Source organism: Phyllostomus hastatus, unplaced genomic scaffold, assembly GCF_019186645.2.
Source record: "Phyllostomus hastatus isolate PE091 unplaced genomic scaffold, TTU_PhHast_1.1 phas_contig_29, whole genome shotgun sequence".
In the NCBI taxonomy this organism is placed as follows: Eukaryota; Metazoa; Chordata; class Mammalia; order Chiroptera; family Phyllostomidae; genus Phyllostomus; species Phyllostomus hastatus.
In genome coordinates, this window is record NW_025333835.1 from 9,305,866 (window position 1) to 9,329,279 (window position 23,414).

Consider the following 23,414-nt stretch of genomic DNA (forward strand, 5'->3'; position numbering starts at 1 on the left):
CATAATGTTCTACAGCCTCATCTGTGTGGTCACAAATGGCAGAATTTATTTATTTAAAGGTGAATAATAAATCAATGTATGTATATGCTGCATTTTCTGTACTCATATATCAGTCAGTGGACATTTATGTCGCTCCCATCTCCTGGCTATTGTAAATGTTGCTGTAATGAAAATGGAAATGCATTATTTGATATCAAGCTTCCTTTTTCCCCATTATTGAACATATTTTTTAAATTTATTTCATTGTTTAAATTGGTGTTCAAGTACAGTTGTCTCCATTTTCATCCTGATATCAGTTCTTTTGACTAGATGCCCAGAAGTGGGATAGCTGAATTATGTGGTTGTTCAATCTCTTTTTTTGAAGAAAGGAAACCCCATACTGTCTTCCATAGTTACTTCACTAACTGACCTTCCCACAAACAGTGTATGAGACTTTCCTCTTCTCTACCTCCTTAACAACTTATTATTATTATTGTTATTATTATTATTATTATTAGATAATGGCTATTCTAAGAGGTATGAAGTAAAATCACATTGTGGTTTTGATTTGCATTTCCCTGACTATTAGTGATGTTGATCACTTTCTATATGTCATTTGGTCAATTGTATATATTTTCGACCAATATTTATTCAGGTCTTGTACTTATTTTTAAATTGGGTTATTTTTTATATATTTTATTATTAATTTCTCCTGTATTTTGAATATTAACCAGATGTATCACTTGAAAATATTTTCTCCCATTCCATAGGTTGCCCTTTATATATATTTTTTATTTGTTGATTTTGGGATAAGGCAAAGGGAGAAAGAGAGAGAGAAAAACATCCATATGAGAGAAACATCAGTCGGTTGCCTCTTGCACATGCCCCAACTGGGGACCGTTGCAACCCAGACGTGCCCTGACCTGGAACTGAAACCTTGACCTTTCAGTTTGCAGGATGATTACAACCAACTGAGCCACACCAGCCCCAGTTGCCCTTAAGTTTTCTTGATGGATTTTCTTTGTACTTTTATGTTATTTCACTTGTCTATTTTTGTTGTTGTTGTTTCTATGGTTTTGGTGTTAATTTTAAAAATATTTTAATAAATATTACCTAAAAATAGATGCCAGCATTAAAGGGAATAAGAAAATAAAAGAGATTTTGATATAAAATGGAAAATTGAAATAAAAGATAAAGTGACAGTTGCAAAGTAGAAGTAATATAATACTAATAAAGATTGTTGTTTTAGAAGAAAAAATAAAGATGCTCTGGAGCATATTGCATACATTAAAGGTTTTGTGGACATTTGGTGGTAGGTAGGAGAGAGTAGGCGACTCTCCATGATCCTCTGCTATGAAGTTGTAAAGGTGGGATATTTTTGGATTCTGTGAGAAAATTTCCTTCTTAGCTGTACTGTTCATACTGTTAATCTTCTGAAGAAATCCAACTGTTATTTCTCTTATGGCCAACATAATTATTGTTATGTAGAGGAAATCAGCTACAAGATCTGAACAAAACAGATGGCTCAGCATTGCCAGCAAACTTACATTTTATCATGAATTTTCATAAGATACAAAAGAAAAATTAATTTGTTTAAAATGGCCAAGTCAAATTTGTATATTTTTATAATACATGTATTACAATAATTAACATACTTTAACATCATTTGATATCTCTTCAATGATACTTTTCTAAGTACTTCATAAAAGCACAATCATTTTAAAAGATGACATAACTGCATTTGATTTTGTGTTCATAGGTATACCCATCTCAACTAATAAAGATCCTTTGTATTGCTGCATGTCTTTTTTAAAATCAACCTGTAAGCTGAAGCCTTAATTGAATTAACTTAGTTTTTAAAATTGGATTGTTCTTTAAGTGTATTAAATGTACTAGCTATGTTAAATTCTAATATCTTAATTAACATATTAAATGAAAATAATTATTGTGTTCATGATCATTTATAGGCAATGTGGTCTAACCAGTAATAAATAGATTGATGAGAAAAAGATCTTGTTCTCTGGAGAATTTGCACTCAGTATGGGAGATTGACATATGTCAACAATGTAAATTTTATTAAATTATTAAATAAGAATAAAGTTAGCAGTAAGATTCAAAGAGTAAAAAGGTTAGAACACTAAAATAAAAATTATGAGGCCATGGAAGATCTTGTTGTGCATATGATAACATTTATAATTTACAAAAAAAAGCTGTACCAAGGCAAATGTAGATAAAAAACGTTTAAGTCTGTGAGAAGAGCATGTGATAAAGCACCAACACATTGTAATGTGTGACATTGGCAGCGAGACACAACATGTAATATTTAACTAAGGGAAAGTTGAGGAAAAGCTGAAGGACTAACTAATGTTGTATCATCTTGTGGTCTTTTTGACATGTAAGATATTAAATTTTATTTTGTTAATAATAGAAAGCAATAAACATGCACAGTAATAAAGGAACCATTTGGCTGTAATATTAAAGAAGAGTTTAAGAGAGATATAAGGGAGATAGCACTGAAATCAGAATCAATCAAATTTATGTCAATAATGATATATACATGTTTGGATGATTAATAAAAATAAATGAATGAATTAAAGCTATTTACCTATAGATCTATATCAATATATGTATATGCGGACTGGCTAAAACATTGTTAACTAAATTGAAATGTACATCTCAATTTTGTTTTGTTATTTTTTTTAATTTTGAAAGTTATTATTTTTAAAGGGATAACAAGCATATTCAGTATTCACATGAGAAACATGAAATGCAGATATCTTAGATGACTTTTCTGAGAACACAGGATGCAAACTCAGATCCTTTATTTCCACACACTTTGTTTTCTACTCTACTATTTTCTCCATCAAATTATACAGAATAATAATAAAATTTAACTTTATAGGAAATACGTTTTTTTTCACATTTGTAGTAGTCATTATAGGTTCTTTTTAAGTACATTGAAGGAGGTTTAAATTATTTCATCTGTACAAAGAGATTATCAGATTGATAGTTTTACATTTAATGAAATAAGCCATCTATATAATGCCTTTTAATTACTTTTAAAAGCATATGATGATAACTTTATTCTAAAATTATCTTTAATAATTTAACAATTGAATTACTTCTTAGGCAAATACAATTATCAGATTTTTTCTATATATAGTTAAAAACCTTACAATCAAAGTAACATACATAACTTTCAGTTCACAGGCCAATGCTAAATCCACTGAGCCACACCATCCAGGGCCAAAGTAATATACATAACTTAAAACATGTGTGGGGAAGTCTACTCCTAAAACATGCAGAAGACTGATCAATTCATTTTAATATATATTTAAATGTTTATAATTTTATTTAGATATATTTATGTTCAAATAATAAAAAACACTAAGGGTAGAAATACATTACTAATTATTTTAGATCTTAGCATAAAGCTTTCACATATTTTTTACACACATTTTTAATAAAACTACTATGTGCTAATATTTTAGAAATAGTGTTGAAATTCATCCTACACTTCATTCAAAACACCTTTTCATCCGTGAAAAGCACCATACAGTTTTATTTTATTCTCTATTTGTTGCTTCCTCCTGTCATCACTTCCACTACAGAAATTTCCCACAGATGCCCACTCCAGTGTGCTTAACAACATTGGTCATTGTCCTTGAAAATATGAGTAGTGTGGTTTGTGTATATATGTGTGTGTGTATATATATATATAATATATAATATATATATATATAAATTTGTGTTAATGCTATTGTGAGAGTAGCTGTATTTTATTTGATACTTATTTTATTTTATACAATTTTCAAGGACTATGAATATATTAACAGCCTAAGTCTAAGTCAGGATTTGTTATCTCTACTTCATACTGTGTGGTCGGTCATAGGCACCCAACATATTACTCTTATTCACTTCCTCGGTGATGGATATCTGAGTTGCCACTTTGTCACTGCTACCATAATAAGGTTTAATAAAGACACAAATATACATATGTTTGAGGAATTGGGTGAGTGCTTTGTTATAGTAAATACTGAGTAGAATTTTTCTCTTGTAGGAATGAATATTTTTAACTTCATTAAGTACTGCCAGATTGGTCTCCAGATTGCTGTATGACTTCAAGCATGAGGTGCCCCATATCCCCACACACCTTGATGTAAATTTACTTTTACGTTCAAACAATCTAAGATCTATTTGATTTTGTGGTTATATAAAATTTCATTTTCCTAGACACCAGTGAAGTTGAACTGATAAATTAATATTTGTATGTGTATGTATGTATGTTTGTGTATAGACTTTTGTAGATAGGTACCTTATAGATGAAAATACCTTTAAAAAGGCAAAGATCAAATTTTTAGTGTTGAATTTCTGTTAATATATAGATGTATTTACATTGCTCTGTTGGTTTAAGATTTTATTTATACCTTCTCCAGAATGTGGTCTGCCTGTTAGTGCCATCCAAAGTATTCCATATTAAGTGCATATAATTTTTAATGATTTCAGATCTATAGAATTTACTCTTTTTATTGATTAACAAATTATTCCCCTTAAGAACACAGAGTTAATTTCTTAAATTTATTCCATTACATTAAAATTTTTCTTTTCCTGTTTAGCTCTTTTATTGTATGGAGGATAGTTTGTATGTGGTATAAAAACTCCTTTATTTTAGTTCATGCAGTGGGTCACTTTTATAACAACCATTTCCACACTGATGTATAATGCTTCTTTGATATCATATTGTGTTCTCATACACAATATATTTTCATGTATATATGAACATATATGAGGAGATTTTATATTTATATAAAATGTATTTATAAAAATATAAATATAAAATCTCCTTTGCTGGGCACTCAATTGTATCTGGTATCTACTGTTCTATTTTTGTTATACAGTATCACTTATCTGCCAATAAGTTTTGTTTATACATTAATTTATTGTTTTACTTTTTTTATTCATTTATATTAAGATGACTTGGTAACATTTTTAACATCTGTAGAACAAATTTTTCTATTTTACTATTTTAATTCTACCATGTCTACAAATACTTGTGAACTTTCCCTAAAAAAATCTGTTTGTAAAATATCTTTAATTAAAAATCTATTAGATATTTCATTAAAATGAAATTCAGTTTCTAGATTGCTTTGAGAAGGAATGGCATTTTACCATGTTAAACCATACCATAAAATGAAGACCTGGTATGTCTTTATTTATATTGTCCTTTTAATTCTTAATGACATTTTAAAATTGTTTTTACATATACTCCTCATGTTTAAATAATTGCATATCCAAGAGCATTGCATTTTTAAATATAAAAGATAATACATTTAATTTCCTTCTCCAGATATCAATCATTAGAAAGTTCAAGATTTTAACTGTTATATTAATGCTCTGTATTATGGCATACTTCTTGTATTTGATCTATCACATTTCTTTTTATTAGATCATATATGCATGGAATATATTTTTAATGAATTCATGAGTCATTTTAAAAAACATTTTACTTATTTATTTTTAGGTAGGGGAAGGGAGGGAGAAAGAGTGGTAGAGAAACATCAATGTGCAGTTGCCTCTTGAGTACCCCCTACTAGGGACCAGGCTGGCAACCCAGACATGTATCCTGACTGGGAATCTAACCAGTGACCCTTTGGTCCAAAGGCCAGCACTCAATCCACTGAGACATAGCGGCCAGAGCTGAAATGTATTTTCCATCCCATTATTTTAAACTTTTAATAAAATCCTTACGTATAAGCTCACTAGAGGGTCTCCAAAAATCTGGAGGGGAGGCCCCTTGTAGAACAGGATTCCCAGGCTAGGTAAGTGTTCTAGGAACCCATCTGTATCAGTGTACCCACTGGTATTGTTGTGAGAGGCTGTGTTTGGCTTCAGTTAATCTTTTTTCAATACTCTTTTAATGTGTTTGTCCATTTCATGAAGGGTGATTTGTAAGTACACCTGCCCATACTACAGCTGAGTGTTCAGCAATTTTTGACAAAAAAAAGAAAAACAGAACAAAACAAAACCCAGCATGACCTGTATGCACCACCCTCTTTATTCAACTGATCTTGCACCAAGCAACTTTTTTGTTTGTTTGTGTTCCTGGATGAAACAAGTCCTCAAAGGGAAATATTCTGCTGATGTGAAAGAGGTGAAACAAAAAATGACAGAAGCACTAAAAGGTATCAAAATTGATGAGCTTGAAAACTGTGTTGAGCAGTGGAAAAAGTGTCTCAATAGGTGTATTGCATGGAGAGTTCTTTGAAGGTTACTGAAGTTTGAACATTTAAGAATAAATACACAATTTGTATAAATACATTCTGTTTTTTGGAGGCCCTCCTCATGTTTCTTTGGGATAATTGGAATTTTGGAGGATCTGAATGAATGTTTTTTTTTTTCATGGTGTTTATTTCCCCATATCTTTTATTTCTCATATTTGGATTTATTTTAAATATTATAAAAAGGATTTTCATAATTTATCTGTTTCTTTTTGATTAATAGTTTACTCAGTTTTAATTCTGAAAATAATTGTTACATCAGAATTCATTTATACTATTTTATATTTTCCATTAATCAACTTTTATATATATTTTTCTCTATTTTAATCCTCTTCTTTTTAGATAATTTTTTTCATGCTGATTCACCTATTATATATTTTATTCTTTGAGTAGCTATTCATATCATGCTATGCCTATATTTTATTTATCTCCTCCTTTTACTTAAATACCTCTACTTCACTTTCATATTATTTCCAGAATGGCAAATTAAAATGTTTTTATTTCTCCTTCCTCTTTCTCTCTGCTTTCTCTTCCAATTGAGTAAAATATTAGTTCTCAGGATACAGAAATATAGGTGATTTTGTGACTGTTTTTTTAGATAAATACTTTTTATTCCCTTTTGCTTCTATAAATCTGCTGAAGCTTTGTTTCAGTCAGTGTTTAATCAGAAAAGCAGAAACCTATTATCAGGCTTTAAAATGATGAATTTTAAACTGGAAATTAGGTACAAATGTGATCAAAGTGCAGGCGGGAAATAATCAAGCTAGTATCTGCAGTAATTGCAGGAAGCAGAGATTACTTTAGGAAAATTATATCACTGGGTTCCCTAAATGCCTGTGCTGCGGCGGAAGCTGCTGAAGCACGCAAGCTTGTCAGCGTGTTTGCAAGGAAGCTGCAAGCATGAGTTCCAAACCAGGAGCCTGGCAAGGAAGTCTGGAAAATGTAATTGCTAACTTCCAAACCCAGTGATCTAGAGCAGACTACGAAAGTGCAATGTGGCACTGAGACAAGAGTCACTATTTAGTTCAAGTATATTCTTCAAGATGATCTTTTTGTGATGAATATTCTGAAGACTTAAATGTTTAATAAGATTATTTTTATTTTTCTAGTGCATATTCATAGCATTATGCTAGATAGAAAATCTTATAAACAGCTTTCCTGGAAATATGAATCCATTTTCTTAACCTTTGAATGTTGCTATTAACCCGTTTGATACCAGTACACTTCTTTGTTGTCTTGTTGTTAGAGAGTTGCTATGGAAACTATAACATTTTTGTGTTTTGATGCAATGTAATTTCTCTGTAAATTGTTCAGATTTTCATTTTCTCTTGTATCATTTGGCTATCTTACTTTTTTAATCTAAGATAACACATTTTAATCTACTCAGACAATCCTAGACTTTACCTTCAAATTATTCTGAAATTCTTTTGTTTTAATTGTGGTAAAAACATTTAACATTAGACCTACCTTCAATAAATTTTCAAGTGTACAGTACAACATTGTAAACTACAGGTGCTTATTTGTCTTGCCTAACTAAAATTTAACACTTGTTGCACATCAATTCCCCATTTCCCCTTCTTCCCAGCCTCTAGCAAACATGATTCTACTCTGTTTCTGTGAGCTTGACTACTGAGATGCCTCACATGACTAGAGTTATGCAATATTTGCCTTCTGTAATTTTTCTTTATTCGTTGCTCTGACTCTGGTATAGTAGCTTGTAGCATTTTTTTTTTTGCATCTACATTTCAGATCTGCTAACTTTTTTCCCCTTAATTTCCATCTTTCTTAACCTCTCTGAAAATGTCTGGTTGAATTACTTCCAGGTCAGTGATTTGTTCTTTAGTAGAATCTGTTTTAGTAATGAATGCATATTGGTGATTTTTGTCAATGTGTCAGCAGTTATTATTTACCTACTCTAAGTATTACAGTCAGTATTTTCAGCCCTTTCTTTTTTCATTACAACTGCTCATCCCAGCTTTATGTTCCTGAGGTGCTCTCTTCTCCTTAATGTTGTTATGCTCATCAAAAGTATTTTTCATTTTGGTCACTTAATCCTGTTTCTCCCTTTGCTTTATCATATTTGCACCTTAGCTTTGTTTCACTTTACAAAAATTGTGCTCTTTCTATATTTTACTGTGTCTGCTCATTTTTTTTTGCATTGAGAGCACAAGCTTCTCTGACTCAGTGTTATTTGGCTAAGGTTGTTAGCAAACAAACAAACAAACAAACAAACAGCAGGAAGTCAGCTGCTTGTGACAAAAGCCAAACTTGTGACACAGGTGCTGGTGTAAAAGGAAAGAGGTGTTATTTGGATGCTGTGCCAACTTGGAGAATAGGGGGCTCCTCACTTCAAAGCTCATCTCTTTTGCAAAATCCCAACAAAACCCAGTTGTCTGCAGCAAGACCAGTAAAAAAGGCAGTGCCCAGAGTTCCTGCTCCATTTTAAAGTATTGTCCTTTTGAGTACAAGTGTCTGCTAAGCAGTCCTCCACGTAGCTTAACTTATTTCCAGCTTCTGTCCAGCTTCAAACTCCCTCCTGAAGGCTCATGGGTTATGAAGCTTGTATGGCTATGGCCATACAGCAGATATGGTCACACGGTTTCTATTGCTGAGTTTAAGGAGAAGGAGAGTGAGCTAGAAAACAGATTACTTTGGGGTCAAGAGCCAATGATATTAAAAGCTGGACTCACCTGGACCTTGCTTTTACAGTCTCAAATTCATTACCCCAGTCTATTGGGAATTATCTTTCTACCACTAATTCACAACTTTTCTTTTCAAGTGCTGCTTCTTGGAAAGTTTGGGCGGGGACTTTATGCATGACTCTGTAACTCCCACAGTTGTTATAGGCTCCCACACTCACCATGGAGTGATACCATGATGTCACTGTGTCTTGCAACTTCAGTTTAACTGCTCCACTGTAGAGATAGAGTGTGCAATGTGTTCCATTCGTTTTCTATATTAGATAATTCTCATTACTATAAAACACTACATTCACTACTTGAATTATCTTTATTACTTTTCTTCAACTTACTTTTATAGCTTTAAAGTCTAGCAGGCCAAATCTAAAAATAGAAGCAAGGAAGCAAACAAGCAAAAAACAAAAAGATAAAACCAAACTCTTCAGTGAAAGGCCCATTAATGCTTGGTGTTGTGAATGGATTGTTGAACCATTTAATATTTATTTTTATTGAACAAAGCCCTTGAATTTCTGAAACACTAGGTTAATTCAAATTATTTTTTATTTAAATTCAAATTGAGCTCTAATAGACTAATAGAGCTCTAAAACTAATAGAGCTCTAACATGAACATCTGTTAAAAAATCAAGTATTCTCTCTTAAAATGAGAGCAGACTCCATTTAGCTGGTGATGTTTTATTATCAATTTAAAATTTTAAATATTATTTTACCTTGTTTTTCTTGATGCTTTGTCCTCAGAGTTATTTTTATTGAAAACAAACAAACCGGTGTTGCATCTAGGAAACACATGTGAACATTTCAGCTTGTTAATGGTACAAGTAGATAAGAGCATAACAGCTGTGATATATACTCTTGAACAATAATACAAACATGAAAAGCAAATGAAGGGTGGAAAAGAGAAAAAACTGACTCCGTTTTTACTGTTCCTAGAGGGATATCACACATAAAGAAACTTTCTTTTCCTTACAACTGGTGGGGTTTCTCAGTGTGATGGATGTCTCCAATTCCAAGCAATATTATAGCAAGTAACTCAGCACCACTCTGCTCAGCAGTGGAGGCAAAGCAATGTATTTTCTACAACACTGCAGGAAGCTGAGATTTTTCTTTTTATATATCATTTATAAATTGATACTGTAACTCTACCAAGCAGTAGCTTTTAAAACTTAATGAGAATGAAAAATTGTGTGTATGTTCATGTGTACACCTGTGTGTAAGTGTGTGTTTAACATTTGGTGCTTCTGAGAAATGATGAGAGCAACAACTCAAGCCCTTAAACATGTTCAATTTTGATGTTTTTTCTTACTTTTTTTCAAAAATAACATTTCTATTAACAATAAAAATATGCAGAACAAATGATAAAAAAATTATCTTGTTTAAAATTGTAAGACACTGCTGCACTATAAATATATAATATTTCAAGTACTCTGTCTATTGCCTAAGGTTGCCAGTTTAACAGATAAAAATAGAAGACTCAGAGTTAAATTTTAATTTCAGATAAATAATGAATTTGTTTTAATATAAATATGTCTCCAATTATTGCATGAACATATTCATGCTATGAAAATATTCCCTTTTTAACTGAAATTTAAATATAACTGATAATTTTATATTATATTTGACAACCATAATATAATCTACCCCATATTTCATTCTCATAAAGAGTCATTTTGAGGAATACGTGAGTTGTTTCAATGTTTATGTATTATTACAGAACAAATACTTAGATGGATTAAATTGATCCTTGACAATGGGAAAGCTGACTTTTTTTCCCTGCTTCTTTATTTCAGTAAAGTCAAGCAAGGAACAATGTTCCATAAAGGTCAATTGGTAACTATACCATCTGCTCTGGGTCCCTAGAATAAATCTCCTGCTGAGGTTCTGATACACATGAGCACATGTTGTTTTCACAAAGACCCAAATCTTGTATTATATTCTTGCTTGACCCCTGCAATTGTGCTGCCAATTTAGCAGCATCAGAAATGGTGTTTATGGCTGAATTGTGAACTTTATTATGCTGATTGCTGCCAATTTCAGGAATAAAGATACTAGTAGATTAAAATAACATGAAATGAAATGCTGGACTCCATGTGTTGAGCATGGACAGGTAATACATCAAGAATATTTTTATCAGGCCTCTTTACCCATACTGCAGGTTCTGTGAGTGTTGGCTGTTGGAGTCTCCCAGCTGCCCCTTTCTGTAGGTACAGGTGGCAAACATAAGGCCTGTGGGCAGAATCCAGCCCTCCACTTTGTTTTATCTGGTCCACACCTTGTTTCTGCCCAGTGGCAGTGCTGAGCTCCTTGCCCCTAGTTAAGGGGTAGTTACATTTATACAGTCCTAAAATTACATTTGGCCCTTTGAAGGCAACTGGGAGGCTGATGTGGTCCCCAACAAAAATGAGTTTGACACCCTTGCTGTTGAAAATTGCCCCAGAAAAACAAAAATGTCTAGAAGGTTGTGGGTCTCCCAAGACCTCCTGCTATACATAGTCAATGGATGCTTGATAAAAGGTTGCAAAATATTACAAGATGAGACAAACCTGTGATGTAATTAATACTCCTGAGCTCTCTGTGAAATTAGTTTGAGTCTAAATTTTAGCTAAGATTATAAATTTGCTAGACATTTTTCCCTGTTTTGTTCTCACAGATTTTATCAGAGCATTGTCTCAATAAATAATGTATACATAAGTCTCCATCTTGAATTATGTTTTGGTGATCTCAAACTAAGACATTATTTTATTGCCATAAAGGAAAGTATTTAGGAAAAATAAAATAGGAATTTTAAAGGATTATCTGTTGAATGTATAATGAAGTCATATGAGCAAATTAAAATCAATAATAACTACACATTTTTATTCCTCATGGCACAACATTGCAGCTCTTGAGGCCAGAATACTCCCAGAATTATTACCTCTGTGACTGACCTGATAATGTGAGAGTGGCTAAGAATTATAAAAGTAGCTGAAAGGCAAATTTGGATTCTTGATTGTCTATTTAAGTTGTTTCTTCCTTTGCCATGTTTACTTACCAAAACAGTGCTAAACTTTCAAGTAGAGTTACATGAGTTGGTTTCTATATTAATAAACCCTTTAAAGTAAAATACCACAGTAATGGCATGTTGTTACTTGCAATCCAAGGATAGAATAAGCCATGATCATAGAGTTAAATTAATTTTAGGAGTTATATGTTACACGTGAATATAGTTTACTGGAGAATATGTAGATGTTTATAAGAACTGATTTCCCACAAGGTAGGATAAGGTTAACATGTAGCATATTGCATGCCACATATATTAACTTCCCTTATCTGATATACATCAAAAACAACAATTCAAAATACAGAATGCAGTGAGGAAAATCCCAAATCAAATTCTAATGGATAATATGGCATTGTTTCCTGTTGTGACATGAATTTATAGGAATGGCATTGATTCTTTTTTCTGACAATTTCATTAGTTATTTGGAGTCGTATAGTTCCATTAAAATTTGATGATTTTTGACTCTTTTTCTTTAAAAAGTGCCATTGAGATTTTGATGGGGATTGCATTAAATTTGTGTATTGCTTTGAGTAATATGGCCATTTTAACTATGTTATTGGAATTCTTCCAATTCATGAACACACAATATCTTTTAATTTCTTTATGTCTTTTTCAATCTCTTTTAATATTGATGTGTGGTATTCACTGTGTAAGTTCTCCAGAACCTTTGTTAAATTTCTTCCAAGGTATTTTATTTTTTGGTGCAATTGCAAAAAAATGTTTTTTTTTCATTTGTCTTTGAAAAATCATTGTTAGTATATATAATGCAATGTATTTTTGTACAATGATTTTGTACTCCACAATTTTACTGCTTTTGTTTATTATTTCTGATAGTTTTTAGTGGAATTTTATGGTTTTATATATAAAGAATCACATCATCTATAAAAGCTGACAATTTTATGTCTTCATCCCCAATTTGGATGCCTTTTATTTCTTTTTCTTGCCTGATTGTTCTGGCTATGACTATATTAAATAATAGTGGTAAGGGTGGACATTTTTGCCTTGTTCCTGATCCTAGAGAAAAGGAGTGAAGCAGAAAGTGTCACACTCTTTAACTTCAAATTTGAAGTCAATGTCTATCAAACCTATGAAAAGATGCTCAACTTCACTAGCTACTAAGGGAATGCAAATCAAAACTATAATGTGATATCATCTCATACGTGTTTGAATGGCTATTATCAACAAGACAAGTAATACCAAGTATTGAACACGTTGTAGAGAAATAAAGAACCTTCATTCACTGCTGATGGAAAGATAAACTGGTATAGATACCATGGAAAACAGTGTGGAGTTTCCTCAAAAAATTAAGAGCAGTGTTACCATCGACCTAGCAATACCTCTTCTCAGTGTTTACCCTCAAAATTTGCAATTTATTCATAAAGGTATATGCACTCCTATTTGTATGGCAACATTATTCACAGTGGTCAAGGCATGGAAACGGCTGAATTTTCCCTCAATAGATGATTAGATAAAGACAAAGTGGTACATACATGTATATGTGGTAGAATACTACTGAGCTGTAAAAAAGATGAAATACTGCCATTTTCAACAACATGGAAGGATCTTGAGAATATCATGCTAACTGTAATAAATCAGACAGAAAAAGTCAAAAGTCATGTGATTTCACTCATGTGGTATATAAAACTGGAAGCAACAAAAGAACAAACAAGAAAACAAACAAAAAGTCACAGACATTATTGTGGTTACAAAAGCGAAGAAGAGTCGAGGGTTGGTGAAGGGTAAAGGGAGTCAAATACATGTTGACAGAAGATTTAACATTGGGGAAGGGCACACAATGCAATATGCAGTTGATGTATCATAGAAATGTACAACTGAAACCTACATACTTTTATCAACCAATATAATTTAATTTAAAAAGAAACAATATAGTGGCAAGGGAGGGAAAAGCTAGGCACCTGCACATTACAATTTGGCATGATGAGGGTCAAAGTGATCAGATTAAATTTAGTATCATCCAATAATTTAAACATTATGTACAGATGCTGACGAGTAAGTTTGTGTAAGATTTGATAGGGGTTCAACTGAATAGTTGCAGCAATTTCGAGAAAGAACGCAGTTGGAGGTATCACAATACCTAACATCAAAATACATTACAAGGCCATTGTAATCAAAACAGTCTGATGCTGACATAAGAACAGATGCATCGATCCATGGAATAGAATAGAGAGCCCAGAATAAACCCATGTCTCTATGGTCAATTAAAATTCAACAAAAGCAACAGAAGCATAAAATGTAGTAAAAATAGCCTTTTTAACAAATGGCATTAGGAAATCTGAACATCTATATGCAAAAACAGTGAAACCTGACCACCAACTTACACCATGAACAAAAATAAACTAAAAATGGATAAAGATTTAAATATAACTCATGACAGCATGGAGTCCTAGAGGAGAAAACAGGCAGGAACATTTCAAATATTCTACATGGCTATATTTTACATATATGTCTTCTAAAGCAAGGGTCTTAAAGGAAAGAATAAGCAAATGGGACTTCACCAAAATAAAAAGCTTCTGCACAGCTAAAGAAAACATCATCAAAATGCAAAGAGAACCAAACATATGGGAAAAGATATTTGCAAATGATACCTTGGACAAGGGTTTGATCTCCAAGATATACAAAGAACTCACATGACTCCTCTCCAGGAAGACAAACAATCCAATTAACAAATGGGCTAAGGACCTGAACAGACACTTCTTCAAGGAGGACATACAGGGCCCAGAGACATATAAAAAGATGCTTGGCATCACTAGCACTAGCCATCAGAGAGATGCAAATTAAAATCACAATGAGATACCACTTCATAGAGGTCAGAATGGCCATCATTAACAAATCAACAAACAAGTGATGGTGAGGTTGTGGAGAAAAGGGAATCCTGGAGAACTCTTGGTGGGAATGTAGGCTGGTGCAGCCACTGTGGAAAACAATATGGCAGTTTTCTCAGAACTAAAAATGGAGCTGTCTTTTGACCAGGCAACTCCACTGCTGGGATTTTACCCTAGGAATCCTGAAACACCAGTTCAAAAGAATGCCCTGGCTGGTGTAGCTCAGTGGATTGAGCGCGGGCTGTGAACCAAAGTGTTGCAGGTTCGATTCCCAGTCAGGGCACATGCCTGGGTTGCAGGCCACAGCCCTGAGGAACCGCACATTGATGTTTCTCTCTCTCTCTCTTTCTCCCTCCCTTCCCTCTCTAAAAAATAAATAAATAAAATCTTTAAAAAAAACCCTATATACCCCAAGGTTCATAGAAGTACAATTTACAATACCCATGTGCTGGAAGCAACCTAAATGCCCATCAATAAGTGAGTGGATCAGAAAAACTGTGGTACATTTACACAATGGAACACTACACAGCAGAAAGAAAGAAGGAGCTCCTATTCTTCATAACATCATAGATGGTTATTGGAGAGCATTATGCTAGGTGAAATAAGCAAGGTGGAGAAGGACAAATACCATATGATCTCACCTATAAGTGGAACCTAATCAACAAAACAAATAAACAAGCAAAATATAACCAGAGACATTGAAATAAAGAACAAACTCACAGTAACTAGAGGAAGTGGGGAGGGGAAGTGTAACAAGGGAAAGAAGCGGAAGGGTCAAGTTAAGGAAGATATATAAAGGACTCATGGACAAAGCCAAAAGGGATAAGATTGAGGGTGGGTGGTGGAGGTAGGTGAGGTGGGGTAAACTGATGGCAGGAAAATGGAGACAATTGTACTTGAACAACAATAAAAAAATGGAAAATAGTAACAAAAAAGAGATTTGACAATATACTGTTTCTTTCAGTCAATACAGATATGTCTTAATCTTTTTATGAAAATTTATGGGAGACATTATGTTGTAGTGACATTTTATATTAATGTATGTGTTTTTTATGGTTCACTTTTTGTTTGTTTTTAGTTTCTATATTTTTATTGTTTATTCTGTTACAGTTGTTCTCTCTCTTTCTTGCTTTCCTCACTTCCATACAACCCCAACCTCTCCCCTCCCAATATCAGTTCCCATATTATTGTTTGTGTCCATGGGTTGTGCATAAATATTCTTTGGTTAATCCCTTTACCATCTTTCATTCCACCCCCGCCCCTTTTCCCACAGCTGGCAGTCTGTTTTATGTATCTAAACTTCTGTTACTATATTTGTTTGTTAGTTTATTATGTTAATTAGATTCCACATACAAGAGAGATAATGTGGTATTTTTCTTTCACTGACTGGATTAATTCATTTAGCATAATTTCTCCAAGTGCATGTATGCTGCTGCAAAATGTGAGTTTCTTTTTTTTAATACTGCATAGTATTCCATTGTGTAAATGTACCACAGCTTTTTGATCCATTCATCTACTGATGGACACTTAGGCTGTTTCCAAATCCTGACTATTGTAAATACTGCTGCTATAAACATAGCAGTGCATAATTTTTGTCCTTGTATTTAGGGATCCTTGGGGTCTATTCCCAGAACTGGAATTTCTGGGTCTAAAAGGAGTTCCATTTTTAATTTTTTAAGGATACTGCCGATTGTTTCCACAGTGGCTGCACCAGTCTGCATTCTCACCAATAGTGCAGTAGCATTCCCTTTTCTCCATATCCTTGTCAACACTTGTTAAAGTACATATTTTTATTCTCAAAACTTATCTGTATCCACATCAATAAATAGTTTATTTTAGTGCTCACTTTTTAATAATTTAATGTGGTACTCTGACAAAAAATGAAACCATCATAAACCATCATTTATTTGAAGTATGTCTTACTTTGCTGAAAAAGAATGTTTAGTTATTAACATATGCAAGATATTGATATAATTTAAAGCCTATTTTGAGGATAGCTTTTTTGCCCATTAAAAGAAAACCACATGTGTGATAACATGCTAAAAAAGGAAGTTTTTCTTGTTTGCTATTGGTTTTGTTTTGTTTTTACAATTAGCTAAGTTCTAAGCATTCAGAAAGCCATCCTTTTCCAGATTTTTGTGTTTCTACACAGATATACAAGTTTTAAAATAAAAAGTTACTGATTTCTTGGGTGGATAAATATGACATATGAATGAGACTGTAACTAAAAAAACAATTTTCTTCAATATTTTCTAAAAAGAATGTTGGAAATAGATTAAATCTTAATAATAAAATATTTTTCCATTCATTTTTGTTAAAGACACCAATTCTGCCTAAGAGAATACTGCAATATATAAGGGGAATAGCAGCTATAGGTTAACTCATAGCACCTTAGAGAAAACAGGGATAAAACACAAAAAACCACAACAGTACTAAGAGATAACATGCATACTCAGGAACAGATGATCGGATTCTGAATTGTGTCTATAAGCTCATTGTGATGTACTGCACAGATACATATGTGTATGGTGTATCTTAAAATTTATTCTTAGGCAGAAAAACTGTGAACCTCTGGCACTGGCAATTCAGCAGGGCAATTAACTAGTGCCAATATAACTAACTGAACATAGCATAGTGCCAATATCCACTGCAGTTAATTCCTGCTGGCAAACCCACTTTGGCTAGACCATCACAAACCTGGACCAGTAAGACATATAGAGCCCTACCAGGACCAAAGAATCAGTCTTTTCAGATTAACAACAGAGAATGGAATACCGTATGTATTGTTTCATTCTGCCCAGGTAAGTTAACCATGGATATTCCTCTCCTTTGACAAACACATTCCTGGCCTCACCCAGTGTGCAGAAAAATTGTAGATAGGTTTTAGGGTTTGAAGACTGTGTGATGTGTTGCATATACATATTGTATGTGTCATGGAAAACACAATAACTATGGGGCTACCAAGGCTGACTCTTCCAAAGAAATCCTTCAGTACAAGAAGCTTGTTGATGTTTAACAACAATTAAAATCATCCAAAACTTATCCCGGCAGCCCTTCAAATCCAGTGCTCTTCAGATGAGTCCTCAAGTAGTGTCTGGAGCACTCTGACAGAACAGTTTTCTCCTTAATCTCTCTCTCTCTCTCTGTCTCTCCTCATCCAAGGGTATTTATTGATTTTTTTAGACAAAGAGGAAAGGGGGCGAGGGGGAGAGGAAGAGAGGGAGAGAAAAAAACATTGATGTGAGAAAGAAACATTCATTGGTTGCCTCCTACAGTGCCCCAGCTGGGGACCAAACCCACAATCCTGCAACATTTTGGGGGTTACTGACAAGGCTCCTAGCAACTGAGCCAACCAACCAGGGTGTTAATGTCTCTTGGTAAGATTTGCTTCAAACCACTCATTGTGTTAGGTAACTAAATGATTTTGAAAATAATTTTTAATCACCTCTTCAAAAAATATGGGGAGTCCTAATATTTTTTAAGTTTTCTTTGGGGGAAAAATGCACATATTCAATCACTTTTGTGTCAACAACTCCTATAGTACAAAAATAAATTGCATGACTATCAATACTCCAGACCAAAGAGGCACAAATTCCAAATCTCCTATTTTCTTCAGACTACAACTTCACTTTCCAAATAAGATTTATGACTCCACTTGGAACTTGCATTACTGGACAGTGAGGGGATTTTCCTTAGGAGGGGGCACATGTATCTAAGTCATGACAGAGTTCTGACATATTTTCTTCTAGAAAGGATAGGAAGATTGAGAGTTACTTTAAATACCCTTAAGATTCCTTTGATGGGAACCAGTGAAGCAAGCTTAAGGTAATGTCACTTTCTGCTGCTTTATCAGTGTGAAGATAAATTCCACCTCCTTATCTTCAGTATATCAACATTTTTAGTGATAGTGCAACAAATTATCTCAAACAGAAGCTTTTTTAGTGCTGTGCCAAAACTAATTGTTTTCTGATATTATGAGATCTATATAAGCTGTAAATTCTCTTAGTATGATTTAAGTAATTCTATAAGAAGAAATAAACTTAAGGGGATTCAGGTTGTTTGATTTTTAACAAATTCTGTAGCTGAAATGTGACTTCAAAATGAATTTGGCACTATCTGTTCTACAGCATAGTCAGAACACAGCACTTCATATGCTACTACTGAGTTCTCCCTGAATATGCTTTATGGTAATTACTTGTTTTAAATAAAAGATAGGCGTACATGTCTTAGAAATAAAACTCAACAAAAGAAACAATCATTTAATCTTTTTTCTGAACTTATTTTCTTTTATCATGTGTCCTTATAATTCTGTTCTTTTCTTCTTTTTAACTGACTATGACAATAGTGCAGAATGCTAAGAAGGCATATCTTGGTTCAATGTCAGGTAATAATAACCTTCTCGAGAATGATCAACATAGAAGCCATTAATATTAGCCATTTTCAAATTGTCTGTTTTGACTTTGCTTGTGATAATCTAATAAAATGTCACTGTAAAAGGTTCTTTTAATATTCATGTACACAGCTCTGGTTGGTGTGGCTTAGTATATTGAGTGCTGGCCTGTGAGCCAAAGGATCACTAGTTTGATCCCCACTCAGGGCACATGGCTGTGGGCCTGGTCCCCAGTAGGGGACATGTTTGAGGCAACCATACATTAATGTTTCTCTCCCTCTTTTGCCCTTCCTTCCCCTCTTTCTAAAAAAAAATCTTTCTAAATAAATCTTTCTAAATAAAATCTTTACAAAAATTTAAAAATATTCATGTACATAATTATGACTTTGCAAAACTTCTTCTGCTCCTAACACAGAACAAGAAATAATATAGAAAGAGTTTTACCTTGTATTGCACCCTTATCTATTTTAAAGTGTATGGGAATTTCAAAGTAGTGGATTCTCCTGTTTGTGCTATATGTAGCTCAATTTCGAAATCTTTGACAATATCTAAATGTAGTTGAATAAGGAATATATAGTGCATTAACATTTGCTGTAAATGTGTTGCTTTGTAACTTTAGTCATAATGTTTTTTTTTCAAACACTGAATACCTCTAAATAGCAATTATTTTCCTTCAGAGCCATTTAAATATATGCCTTCTGTTTCTTTTTTCTTTAAACAAAAAATTGGTCAGCATCATGTATTTTTAACCCTTTCTCCACTATATTTGTGTTTGGTCTTTTTAAAAAAATTCAGCAATAATATAACCTGTCTTTTTTTAAATGTTTTTATTTATTATTTTACTTTTAGAGAGAGGGACATCAGTGTGTGGTTGCCTCTGTTAGGCCCTCAAATGGGAACCTGGCCTGCATCCCAGGCACGTGCCCTGAATGGGAATCTAACCTGCCACCCTTTGGTTTGCAGGCCAACACTCAACCTACTGGGCCATAGCAGCCTGGGCTATAACCAGTCTTGAAGGTCTCAAAATGGGTCAAGTATCACAATTTATATTAACAAGTATTTTTTCAAAGTAAAAAAATTTGCTCTCCACACTTCACTTTGAAACCCAATCTTATCACTTTGTGGAATGATTTGACCAAAACTTCAATGGCAGACACAGAGGATGGGGTTATAACACACTTCATAATGCAAACTGTAATTTACAATATAGGCAAAATTATCCTTCTCTTCCCCACATATGTATTAAATTACTAAATTAAATTAAATTGAAACTTCATTTCACTCTGATGTCTTTTTTTCATTAGTCTACCCAGCCATAATAACAGAGTTTCTGTGTTTTGGAGCACACTCTCCCACAATTTTCAGTAAAATTTTCACTGCATGCTTTGTAAGTTGGGATTCTGCTGGCACAACTCTATGTAGGCAAATTCAAACAAAAGGGAACTTAGTTGGCACAGATTACTTGTAAATCCAGGAAACAGACCTATACTCAGGAAGAGAGAGATTCTTCTATACAAAGAATGTTGTGACTTCTCACCTTAGGTTTTGTTTTTTGGCTTCATTGGTCTGGTTGTTTGTTATAATATGAAGGATTACTCTTTGTGTCAGGAAATATGAACCTTAGGTAATTGCTAGGGCAGGGTAATCCACTTCACTGCTTTGTGAATCCTCAATTTCCTCACAATTCTGGGTGTTACTATTTTTGAGCTCTGGTTGTAATTCTTTCTATGGTTGTGCAAGGAGGCCAAGCAGGTCTACCTACACATCCATCTCGACTATAAGTCTCTTATTTTCTTCTTCATCTTGGTATTTTCAATAGTCATTAATTTGAAGAAGTGATTACTTAACAATTTTATGATTCTAGATAATGACAAGGTAACTAATATTTTCCCAATGTGCATGTGAGCATGTATAAATTGCCTGTTTTATACTAAGATAGAGAGATGCAACACCTCTCTATTTTATAGTATTCTCTCTCTGTTTCCATTATTCCCTAAACCATTTTTGATGTTGTATATAACAATTAATATATTGTTGTTTCATACATACATGTATATGAATTATATTAATTTTAATTCATATGGATTATGCAAATTTAATTCAAATGAATTATGAATTTTATTTTATCTTCTGTTTTCTATTTTCCTTCTTTTATTCTTTATTTGGTAAAAAAATATGCTCCACCATTTCTGAACCCATATGACTTGAATAATTGCAACCTAAGATATTAAAAATAATATAAATAGTTTTTAAAAGTCATGACTAGATTGGTAGATTTCCAGCTACAAATATGACCCTCTTAAACAGGTAGGGTAAATGCTTACAGATTTAGCTTTAATTACCATTTCTAATAATATTTGCTTAATATTTTTAATTAAGTTGAACCATTTAATGCTACAATATGGCTCTTTTGAGTAATATGAAGTTTGCTTTTGAGACTTTTGCAAGCTCCTTTAGTCTCTGAGTACATCCTCATCATCTGGCACAGCAAGGTGCTGAAAGCTTACCTGGAGCTTTTATAATTTAGTATTTGTCTAAAACATTTAATTTTGCAACCTTGGATTTTTTTAATGGAAAATTATATAAGGAACCAATATCTGGGAGCTACATATATTTATTGTTAATGGAATTTTTTCTAGCCTTATCAATTAAAAATGTTTATAGAATATATAACATTGGTAAATTTACACATAGATGATAGATAGGTACAAATATCGCTATACAAAATAAAGCTAAATGGGATATGCTCAAATTATTTGATTTGTCATGGTTTTAGTATTAAGGAAATGCTGTACTCCAAAAATTCTACAGGGAAAATAGACTTTACTGAGTCTACTGAAATTATTAAATGAACAAACAAGAAAATAACAAGAAGACAGTTTTCAATAAAAAATCATGAGATACACACATTTAAAGATAGGAATGTGTGGCTATACAGAAAAAAAAGAAAGGGAACAGAAACTGCCTTCAAAGTGGTCTAAATATGATGGTAAAAAAGCTATAATCTTCCTATTTTGATGAAATGTGTAATCTACATACACAATAAGCTCAACTGACTCCATGTGGAATGCCTGTAAACATATCACAACCAAGCACATTATGGTAGACTGGTTGGAAGACAAACAAAAGGAACAATATTAAAAGCAAGAAGAACACATACTCAAAGAACCAAAATTTATGATTATTAAAAGCATTAATACATTTACTTAATGTGTCACTCAACATTATTCATGATGTATTTTAAATTACAATTAATACAGTAATACTAAAATATTATTGATAAACTATAATTTCTTTAAAACTTTTTTTCCTTATACTTAATAGAGATACACAGTATATCGGTACTGTTCTAAAGCCACTTGTAAAGATTTGTATGATTCTCTATATGGTTAGGTCACCAATTTGAACACATAAATCAAATGTTAGCTTTCATTACCAGTCACTTAAGTATTCTAAGCATTTTAGAAAAACTAATTACTTCAAATATATCTTTTTTAGAAGTTGCTACTTTGCAAAATTAAAGAAACTAATCAAGATTATAATACTTATGGGTTGAAATTTTATTATGCTTATTAAATGATTTCTGATTTAATAGTAACATAAATTCACACCAATTAAGTGATGCTACAGTTCCTTTTGTAAGAGAGTGTTTTATTCAATACAGTAGAAGTGCAGCCATCATTTCTTTTTTCTTTTTCTGGCCAATGAACCAAATATGCTGTGTGTTTTCCTCACTGTGCCAATCTGTTTTCCTTCTTTCTTTGTGGTTTTACTTCCTTTAACATCTTTTCTCCTCATAATAATGGCTTTTAATTTATAGATATTTTCAAAACATTATTTTTAAAGGGTATCAAATTACAATATTACTATTGCTCTAGACAGTAAGCTCAAAGGAGAGTTGGGATCTGAATCAAGCACAAAGTTTATAGTTTATTTTTGCATAGGAAAAATTGGAAAGTATGAAAAAGCTGAAATGTTGCTTGATAAAATTTGAATTGATTTTTGATCATTTATTCAGAATTTATGCAATTGGGTCTCTTCTAAAACATGAGCATATACATACATTTTAAATATTTTGGAAAATAAATAAGAAAAGTTACAGAAAAACATGCTGAAAAGAAAGAAGGCTAATGTTGCTACTGTCTATATCTGGGTATAGGGTTTACTATCACTATTTAAAATTCTATTTAC